Source organism: Nematolebias whitei, chromosome 8, assembly GCF_014905685.2.
Source record: "Nematolebias whitei isolate Nwh7 chromosome 8, NemWhi1, whole genome shotgun sequence".
In the NCBI taxonomy this organism is placed as follows: domain Eukaryota; kingdom Metazoa; phylum Chordata; class Actinopteri; order Cyprinodontiformes; family Rivulidae; genus Nematolebias; species Nematolebias whitei.
The window spans coordinates 45695145-45705536 of NC_056505.1; the positions used below are offsets into that span (position 1 = coordinate 45695145).

The window sequence follows — 10392 nt, forward strand, 5'->3', positions numbered from 1 at the left end:
GTGGAGGAATTTTGATGCATTTTCATTTTAATCTTGCCTGTTTGATGAGGATTGAAACATTTGTTTCTGCTCATCTCTCTGAAGGTTCCACCACAGCAATTTTATCAAGTGAGGATTCTGGATTTTGACTGTACCATTACAACACCCCAATTCTTTTTCTTTTCAAAACATTCCTGTTGTTCTGTCATAGTTTAGCTGATGTCTTTAATATCATTGTTCTGTTGCATCATGACCCCGGTTCGTCCGAGTTTCAGCTATAAGATGGTGTCATATTTGACTCTAGAATCCTTTGATCCTTTGATTTGACGTCTTCATGGTCCACTCAGTGACTGCATGGAGTCCAGGTCTTGTAGCAGCAGAACAAACTTAAATCATCAGCCCTCCATCAATGAGTTTGACTGTTGGCACAAGCTGTTTTGTTGTCAAGCATTTCACCGTGCATTATGGGTAAACATCTCTGCTTTGGTCTTCAAAGAACATTGTTTTAGAAGTAGTGTGGTTTATTGATAAGTAACTTTACAAAACTAAGTCAAGCTGCCATGTTCTCTTTGGAGACAAGAGGCTTTCTTCTGTAACACTTCGCCACAAACCATACTTCTTGAATTTGTGTTAATATGCCATGTTTGATTTTCTCCAGAAAAAGACCCTGGGCATTATGAGCGACAGTCTGTACTTTGGTCTCATCTGGCCAAAGAACATTGTTCCAAAGGTCTTGTGCTTCATTCAGATAAAACTTTACAAACTTAAGCGGTGCTGCCATTTTAATTATAAAAAGAAGTGGCTTTCTCTTAATCCTTTCAAAAAAGACCCCCTTGTTCAGTCTTTCTTATCCTGTCGTAATTTTTAACCAGGTAGCTGAAGCCTGTACAGAGTAGATGGAGCTCTAGAGTTTGGACAGCCACTTCTAGTAAAACTGGCAGTTGTCCTAAATGTTTTCTTCTTTTTCTCTGTGCAGTAGACTCCATAGAGTTTGGATAAGAACCCAAACTTTTGGGGATTTGACCCCTCCCAGATTAATGGGCAACAACAGTTGCTTCTCTAAGGTCGTTGCTGATGTCTTTCCCTCTTGGGATTGTGTCCACACCATGAAAACTCCTGTTTGTATGGAGGTGCTCACACTTATGATGATCATTTATTCAGTGAGCATCAGTATCTGATTAATGTTTTACTTCTTTAATCCTCTGGAAACAGCAGGGATGAACTTCAGTTTTTACCACACCTAGCTTTTCTGTTGTAGCTTTGTTTGGCTTCAAAACATGATCACATGTTAGAATCTGTTGTGTGTTTTTATACACTTGAGGTTAGCTGTAAATAATTTTACTTGGGACCAGATAAAACAAGATAATCTTTCTGTTGTGTAAAACCTTAAAACTGAAAAAGAGTGACTTTCTTTGTCCCGTGAATGTGTATGTTTGTGTTGAACTAATTTTACAAGCCTCTTTTTGACATTTTTACATAATCTGGATTCACAAAGAACTCATGATCTCGTGTCTATCTTCAGCAGTCACTGTGAGAGAAGCAGGGAGCACCATGGACAGGTCTCCTGTCCATCACAGGGACACAGAGACAAAACTGAATAAAAACTATTCGCTCTCTATCACCTAGGGACAATTTAGAGTTACCAATCAGCCTAACATGCATGTTTTAGGTCTGTGGGAGGAAACCAGAATATGCAGATAAATCCAAGTATGTACAAGGAGAACCTGCAAACGCCACATAGAAAGTATATTAATAGATACAAATATACAAACTTTGTGTATATTAATAGATGTTAGAAAAGCTCCAGGCAGGGAATGGATCCTTCAACCTTCTATTGAGAGGTGATGTCTCTAACTACTGAGCTGCCAGAGATACAGATCAATGCATAAAACCATTAATAATGAATCAGATGACAGATTTCAAGATACTACTGGCCAACTTTCTTAGTGACACCAGATTTGGTTGTCATGCACTGAAATTTACTATGTGGTGAATAAGAACATTAATAAGTGAAATGTCTTCCATGTTGGGGTTTTAGAGTGACTAGAATGGTACATTCAGGTTTTGCTGGGTAAAAATATCAAACAGCTACTAGGTCTTATCCCAGACTAAGTGGTTTTATCCCTTTATTGGATCTTTACTGGTTTCTTCCATTCACACAGGATGGAGAAGAGTTTTTTCTTCTCATGTTGGCTGTGGTACCTGGACATCTGTTTGTCCTTGTCTGTCTGAAAGCCCGAAGCGTGTTGCATGTCCAAATTGCAAGTGCCTTCCATTCAGAAACTTGTATGAGCTTAATGACCCCAGTCCTCAAGGTCAGCTGTTCATTGGCTTCACCCCATTTTGTTTTTCCTTTTTTAGCATTTTTCCCAATTTAAAAAGTCTGTGCCCCCCTCCAAAGGGTTTCCATCACAAGATGGACCTAAGACCATTATGGCTCATGCATTCCAATGTGGTGGGTCACTGGTGGAGGTGAAGTGAAGGAGCAAAGCGCCTACCACATGTATGCATCAACTGGCTACTTCCACTGAGGGGCCACGGTATAAAGGCATCCCCGAACCCAGAGCTTGAAGACTTCCACTCCTTCCTGACAGAATATTAGCACCTTTGGAAACCATCTGGGATTATAAAAACAGAGTTGTTTGGAGATGACTGATCAAACGTGGTTTAAAAAGGAACCAGAAAAAAGAATGTCTCAACTTTTGCAAAGAATAGCTGCAATTTCTGATCTTGATTTGTACTCCAAACAAAAGGACAAAAAAGTACAATGAAATACTTTTAAATAAAATTGTTTGGCTGTGCTTCTTGAGAAAAGTTATCAATGAAAAAGAATAGAAGCATTTAAATGGTAACATTTGTTTATGAACTGAATTACCCTCCAAACATAATAATGGATGTTATTTTGAAAAAAGCTAAAAACCCAAATGACCAGTTGATTTGGATGGAGGTTTCTTGTCAACATGTGAGTGTAGAGCAATAAATGGATAAATGACGGGTAGTGATGCATCTTGAATAAAAACAACTTCATTGTGTGAATGATGAATCAGCATTCATGCCATAATTTTCCTCTTTATTTTTCTTCCATATGATTTTTGCAATCAAACCGATTCCACCAGCTTTGTGCTATTTTAATCATTCATTTATCAAAAAAATTCAACTTGATCAGGAGACATATGTGATGACTTTCGCTTTTATACTTTTCAAAATATATTACTTTATTTAAACATTTAAAATAAAATCTTACTGAAAATCTTTAAGATCTCTTCAATTTAAAAAAAAAAGTTCCTGTGTATTCTGCTACTTTTAGCTGTTCCCAAGCTTGTTTTTTCCACATAACTTTTAGCTAGACTTTTGCTACTTTGAGCTCTTTCTACCCTTTTTGCTGCTTTAAGCTTTTAGCTAGACTTTTGCTACTTTGAGCTCTTTCTACCTCTTTTGCTGCTTTCAGCTTTTAGCTGCCATTGTGTTCTATTTAGCTTCTGTTCTGCATCTGTACTGTAACAAAACATTTTAATGTTCATCAGTAAGTTTCATTAAATGCATGCAGCAATCAGCTGTACAGACATATGGAGTGATGTCTTTACAGTTTAAAATTGAACAGCTCTTAAAAACAAATGGATCTTCAAGATCTGGCTCCCTTCAAAAAGCTATAAATCCCATAGCTGTAACAAACAAACATATTAATCTCACATTCATTTATTTATTTAGGCCCATATACTGTAAGAGTACCACTGCCTGCAGATCCTCATCCAAGATGGCTGCTAACTGTCAACAGCTGTCGGCCATCAACCTGATGAGGATCACCTCCTACATAAGGCTGCAGTCCAGTGTTACTCTGGAGCATTGACCATATAATGACATTTGTGCCTCTGGCCTGTAAGTTTATATGAAGTAAATCTACTTACCAGACTCTTCTTATCTCCAGCGTTCCTGTCTCCTCGGTTCTGGTTCCCCTGGTCCTGCCCTGGTTCTCCTCGTGCCTCGTCCTGGTTCTCCTCGTGCCTTGCCAACCACAAGTTGCCAGCCTTCCTTGTTCTGTTGGATCCTTGGCCTTGTCCCCCTCTGGAGCTCTCCCAAGGATTTGGAGTTGGACCCAAAGACACCTTCAAATCTGTAAGAGAGAAAACATCACCACATTAATATTGCCTGTCCACCTGCCGACTTCCTCTGACCATCTCCCTCCTTTTCCAGGAGCTGCAGAGAAGCAACTGTCCATAATCACTGTAAATAATAAACACTGTTACTTTTGTATCTACCTGTCTGTCTCGTTCCGGGTATCATGCTACTCTGGGTTCCTCGAGTCACAACATATACAAATTATACATTAAACCAAAACACCAGGGCATTGGATGAAAATTAGCCATTGTGCTAACTCTGACATGTTTATATTTTTTGGAAATATTGATTCATGTGCACTGTCTTTAAAAAATAATAACAGACTATCTGACTGCTGTTGAACTTGTATTTTTTCTCAAATGCCCCCAGAATGCAGAAAGAGCACTCCCAAGCTTCCCCAAATTCAGTTATGTTTAAGCTTAAATTATTCTCATCAAAATTGGAGGTCATAGGTCTTTTTTAACTTGTCACGTCTCCTATATTAAACACTAAATACACATACACATGTGTGATGCTCAGAATTCAAGCATTTTTCAGAGCTGATTTTAGTTTTTTCTTTAAACAAAGTGTTATTGATTTTTTTTTTTTCATTTTTAAACATATAACAACAAAGAACATAGAACCCCCACCCCTTCCCTCCAACACCGGATCAGTCAAACATACACAAACAAATTAAACAGGCATTGGCATACTTTCCACATACAAAGTACAATACAAAAGATTGCCACAAGTCCCAAAATCTTTTGACAGAACCCTTCAAGGTCTATCTTATTTTTTTCCAAATTAATATGATACATCCCTTATCCAATGTACAGATGCTAGGGGGTGTGGGCCCTTCCAATTTCACAAAATTAGCCTCTTGGCCAGAAGAGAGCCAAAGGCAATCACATCCTTTACGAATTACTGAAGGATGTACCCACAGGAACCGACCCAAACAGTGAGATGAGTGGTGATGGGTGTACAGTTTTGCCACATATTTCAGAGAAGGTGCCAAATATAGATTGACAAAGTCTGCAGTTCGGGACAGGTCCAGAAGGTATGCAGGGATGTAGGTGGAATTTGTTTGCAATGATTGCATGCGGGGTTCAGGTCAGCTTTTATCTTGGACAATTTGTCTTTGGACCAGTGCAGCCTGTGCACTACCTTGAATTGGATTACAGCAGGTTTCAGGCAAACTGAAGATGAGTAAATGTTCTTAATAATCCTTCTCCAGGCGGAGTCTGATATGAGTTCCTCCAAGTCTGCTACCCATTTCAGCTTAAGGAGTCCAAACTGAATCCATGGTATGAACAGAGCAATGTATAAATCTTGCTAAGGACCCCCTTTGTATCAGACCTGCACTCCAAAATCTTAGCCACAAAATGTTTAGAGGGGTACAAAGGAAAACAATCAGAGTTGGATCTCACAAAATCTCAGCTCTAGATACATAAAAATTGAGTTGTGAATATTAAACTTTTGTACCAGCTGTTCAAAGGAGGAAAATCTACCATCAACATAGAGCTCACACAGTGAATTCACTCCTCTCAAGACCCATGTGTCAAAAGCTGTATCTGCTACTGAGGGATTAAACATATGATTATTTGACACAGGTGCCAAAAACAGTAACTCTGTAGAGTTAAATGTCCTCCTGAACGGATTTCAAATCTTAACCACCCAGACCACAATTGGGTTAGAAGTGTGGTTGATCATGATTGTTTAAAGGACAGCCGAGAGCACAGTAATGCAGAAAGAGAGCTGGATCTAACTGATGAGGCACTTTCCAAGGCCACCCAACTAGAAGAAGGGGTGTCCTTACCCAAACAGAATAGAACAGATCTGATATTAGCTGCCCAATAATAGTGCATGAAGTTAGGAAGCGATATGTCTCCAAATCTACGGGGTATATGCAGGACCCTCCTGGCAATCCGTGGATGCTTTTTATTACATATAAATGTTGATATCTGGCTGTTCAGATCGATAAAGAAAGATTTAGTAAGAAAGATTGGCAGAATCTGAAACAGGTATAAAAATTTAGGTAGGATATTTATTTTTTACAGAGTTTATTCTGCCCCTTGGAGTGTTGGGCAGGGACTGCCATCTAGCAATGTCCTGTTTAAGGTTGGCCAAGAGGTAGATAATTGGTTTTATAGAGGTTCTTATGATCTCGAGTTACCCAGATCCCAAGGTACATACATTTTTTAAAACTAATTTTAAAGGGTATGGTGTCCAAGATTTTTTCTTTTCTATGGAGGTCACAGGCATCAATTCACACTTTTGAAGGTTGACCTTACAGCCAGATATTTCCCCAAAATTTTTAAGCAAAGTAAGTAATTCAGGGATGCTGGTGTTGCAGCATGAAAGAGGATAATAATAGTGACAGGTACTCGATATGTTGCTTTCATTCAGGCAGGTGCAGCGGGAATTGATTTACAATTCAACATATTTGCATAATAAGAAAGAATAAGTTTTATCTTTAAACCAAATCCAATATAGCAGTTAAAGAATAAAAAATATGTATATAAAACAGATTCCTTCACATCTTTCACACATACTGTTTTTTTATATTGTTGTTTAAATGACAATAAAAATGTACATTTGTCCTTTTGCCTAAACAAAGATAATGAATTCAACCATAAATGTAATCAAAACAGTCATATTTTCAGTCTATGAATGTATAATTCACTTAGCTGAATAGCACACACGTCATGCGCTGACGCTTGCCTCATGGTGAGACGTCGACGGCAGACTGAGCAATGCTAATTAGCACAAAACAACATTTTAAACCACAGTTCTAAACATAAACAACTTAATGAAAACCAATCAACTTTGAGATGAAAATACGCAAAAACTCAACAGAAAATGTTTAATAAACGTTTTAAACACAAAAATTCTTTAATTTGCTGAAAGAGGATAATAATAGTGAAAGATACTCTTGACACATTGATTTCATTCAGGTGGCGGGAATGAAGCAATGTCAGCTCCCCCTCCTTCAAGCCCTGCAGCCATGACTAATCAATCACAGACCATCAGAACTCAACAAGTCGATCACAGATAAACAACTCTAAACAGGAAAATCCTTACAGAAAGTTATTTTAACCAGAAAACTATTTAAAACATTTTTAACAATGAACTTGTATTTTATGTCACAACTGTTTTCATTAAGAATAATTGATCCAACTATTCTTTGAAATATATTTCAATGTCTCACATTGGCAAGGGGGGTCTGATATATACAAAAGTATGTTGTCTGCATACTAAGGGACTTTGTGATATGTACTTAGTTGTCTTATCCCCTTAATGATTGAGTTCTGCTGCAAAGTTATCGCCAATGGTTTTATCGCCAATGCAAATAGAAGTGGTGAAAGCGGGCACCCCTGTCTCGTACTCCGTTACAGTTCAAAATAGGAAGATATGTTACAGTTAGTGCAGACTGCCGCCATTGGGGAGGGATATATTAGCTTCACCCATGATATGGATTTGGGACCAATTTTAAATAACTTTAAAGTCTCAAAGAGGTAGTCCCACTCCACCCAGTCAAATGCTTTTTCCGCATCTAATGAAACAATGACTTCATCACAGGTGTGTCCGGATGGACTAGGCCTATGCAGCACATCAAGCAGCCGCCTAACATTGAAGAAAGACTGACTTTTTTTTACAAACCCCATTTAGTCAGGCAAGACGATTATGGGGACTACCCGCTCAAGTCATTTTGCCAGGACCTTTGCAAGGATTTTAACATCGGTATTTAAAAGCAAGATGGGTCTATATGAGCTGTAGAATAGAGGGTCTTTGTCTTTCTTAGGTATCAACAAGATGACAGCTTGGTGCATGGTCAGTGGCAATGTCTGTGCAGCAAGTGACTCCTCAAACACAGACCTTAATAAGGGTGAAAGTAGGCTGGAAAAATTAGTACAAAACTCAATGGGAAGCCATCTGGTCCAGGGGATTTCCCATTTTGCATGTTGTTGATTGTGGAGTTTATCTTAGCTAAAGAGAACTCCCTCTCCAAGTCCCCGACAAGATCAGGATTCACTGAAGAAAACTCAAGATCTCCAAAAAATTATCCACATCTGACATGTTAGCTGATGACTCGGTCGTATACAATGACTGATAAATTGGACTAAAACGTATTAATTTCAGCACTGTCGTGGCATGCAGCTCCCTGTTCATTTTTTATTGCTGCAATTGTTTGGTTGGCTGACTGTCACTGCAACTGATGTGGACTGGGGAAAAAAATTAACATGATCTTAAGGTAAGGTTACAAAAAGGCCATACATCAGCCACACCATACATTTCAAGGAATGAATTGATTAGCTGAGCGGACTTACAGAGTAGTTTTCCTCATCTAACTATGGTCTAGAGATGAAAGCACATAATTTGTGTAACCGCAGATTATAAGGTTATGTGTTGAGATATTTGGTATATTTAAAAAGAGGTTATTGAAAAATGTAGAATCATCCCAGTTGGGAGCATATACCAAAACCAAGATCACTGGCAGCATGTACAACTTTACCTTTTTGCTACTTTAACTTTTGGCTAAACTTTGGTGTTTTTAACTAGCCTTTTAGCTACTACTCTCAGGTATAGCTACTGTTTTGTTTATTTTAGATTTAAGCTAGCCTTTTGGTACTTTTGTCTTTTAGTGGTGATTTGCTTCTTATTTAAACTTTTGATATTTGGATTTTAGCTAGCGTTTTGTTTATTTTTTAGTTTTTAGTGTCCCGTTTCCTTTAGCTAGCGCACTGCTTCTTTTAGTTTTAACAACTCAATTTCCGTTTCTTCAACAAATTTCAGCAATCGCATGGCATTTTCATAGAAAATTTAATTTGTCTAGTTTCAACCCAAACACTATTGGGTGGAACAAAGGAGATAACAGGAGGAGATAAGAGAGCAGAGGAGGAAGCAAACAAAGCTTGAATTGACAATGACATTGATTTGGTCCAGACAAAACCTCTCTCCTGAGTTCTGCCTGACATGGGTCATCATGAATACCCATGATTGTGGTACGCTCTAGATCACCAGTGAAGGAGCTAAGTGGGGTCAAAGATAGTCACCCTCTCATAGAGCTTTGTAGGACATGGAGCTCTGGGAGCTGACAGCTGTCCAAACAAAGGCCCATTTCCCACTCATGCTCATACCAAGTGTTCAGCCAAAGCAACATGAAACATTAATGCACAGAACATAAGCTGCATTCTACCGTCACGTAGCACTTCGCTCACTCAGTGACTCCTCAACCAAAGACTGACAGCAGAAATCCAAATGAAAAAAATCTTCCTCGAAATATTTCGGATAAGAGTTGCAAAGTTAGCGCTGTTCACGGCTCCTTCACTGTGTGAGCATAACCTCGTCAAACACATCAAACACAACCCCTGTGGAGCTGGCACTGCTCTGGCATCCTGATGGTCCCCACATCTTCCTCCTTCACTTTCTTACCGTTTACCTTGTGTCTCTATCTCAAACTGCAGTTTCAGCTTCAGGCTCTGCTATGATTTTCCTTCAGCACCCTCAGACAGTCCATATGTTTGAAACATACCAAACAACAGATTTAGATGCCTAAAAGAGCGATAAACTAGCTGAGACTTGATTGCACAAATAGAAGAAAAAGAAACTAAATCATTGTTGTGTGTAAAACAAAGCTTGCTGTCTTTTTAATGAAAATCCCAGTAAATAATTATTAGATATACATCTACAATTTAATAACACTTGGTGACAACTTAATTCAAGATGGTCTCCATAGACAATTTAAACAAAAAATTACGGAACCACAGTCAGTGTTTCAGATATTGTGTTAAAATTAGTTGTAGAGATAGCTGAGCATCGTTAAAAACCCTTACTCCAAGGACTACGAGTGATGTTTAAAACTTAAGAACTTTTGGAGTTGACTCTGTTTGTTAGCAAATAACTTCACAAACCACTGAATGTGCTTGATTTAACCTCCTAAAAATTAGATTAGATATAATTTACAACAGATTAGGTTTGGCAGTCAGTCCAAACCAAGAAGTCCACCACAGCAAGTCGACTTGAACCAACTCAGAAATTGCTGTAATTCAGTCAGTCTGACAGATTTTCAGCTAAAATTTAATGTGATCGTAGCTGATAGTCATTCGTGACATCTCGTGATATCACATGAGATTGTACATAACTTTATTTGTAACATTTTACCCAAAAGACTGCTCTTCCTCATCAGTAAATACTGGTTTCTTTACCAGTCTGTCACACACTCTCCCTAAGAGCTCTCCTGGGACGGGCAAACCAAGCTGACCTGAGGATCGGACCACATGGGGATGGACAGTCACTGTGTGTGTGTGTGTGTGTGTG

General features: G+C 38.6%; 1 protein-coding gene across 1 annotated transcript in view; it reads right to left on the reverse strand.

The window, feature by feature from the left end:
- Nucleotides 1-10392, reverse strand: part of LOC119413705 (tenascin) — a 159992-nt gene that overhangs the window by 148002 nt on the left and 1598 nt on the right. Inside the window, exon 2 of the mRNA XM_037680760.1 lies at nt 3885-4090. The gene's annotated coding sequence lies outside the window, so the exon portion shown is untranslated. The remainder of the gene's footprint in view (nt 1-3884; nt 4091-10392) is intronic.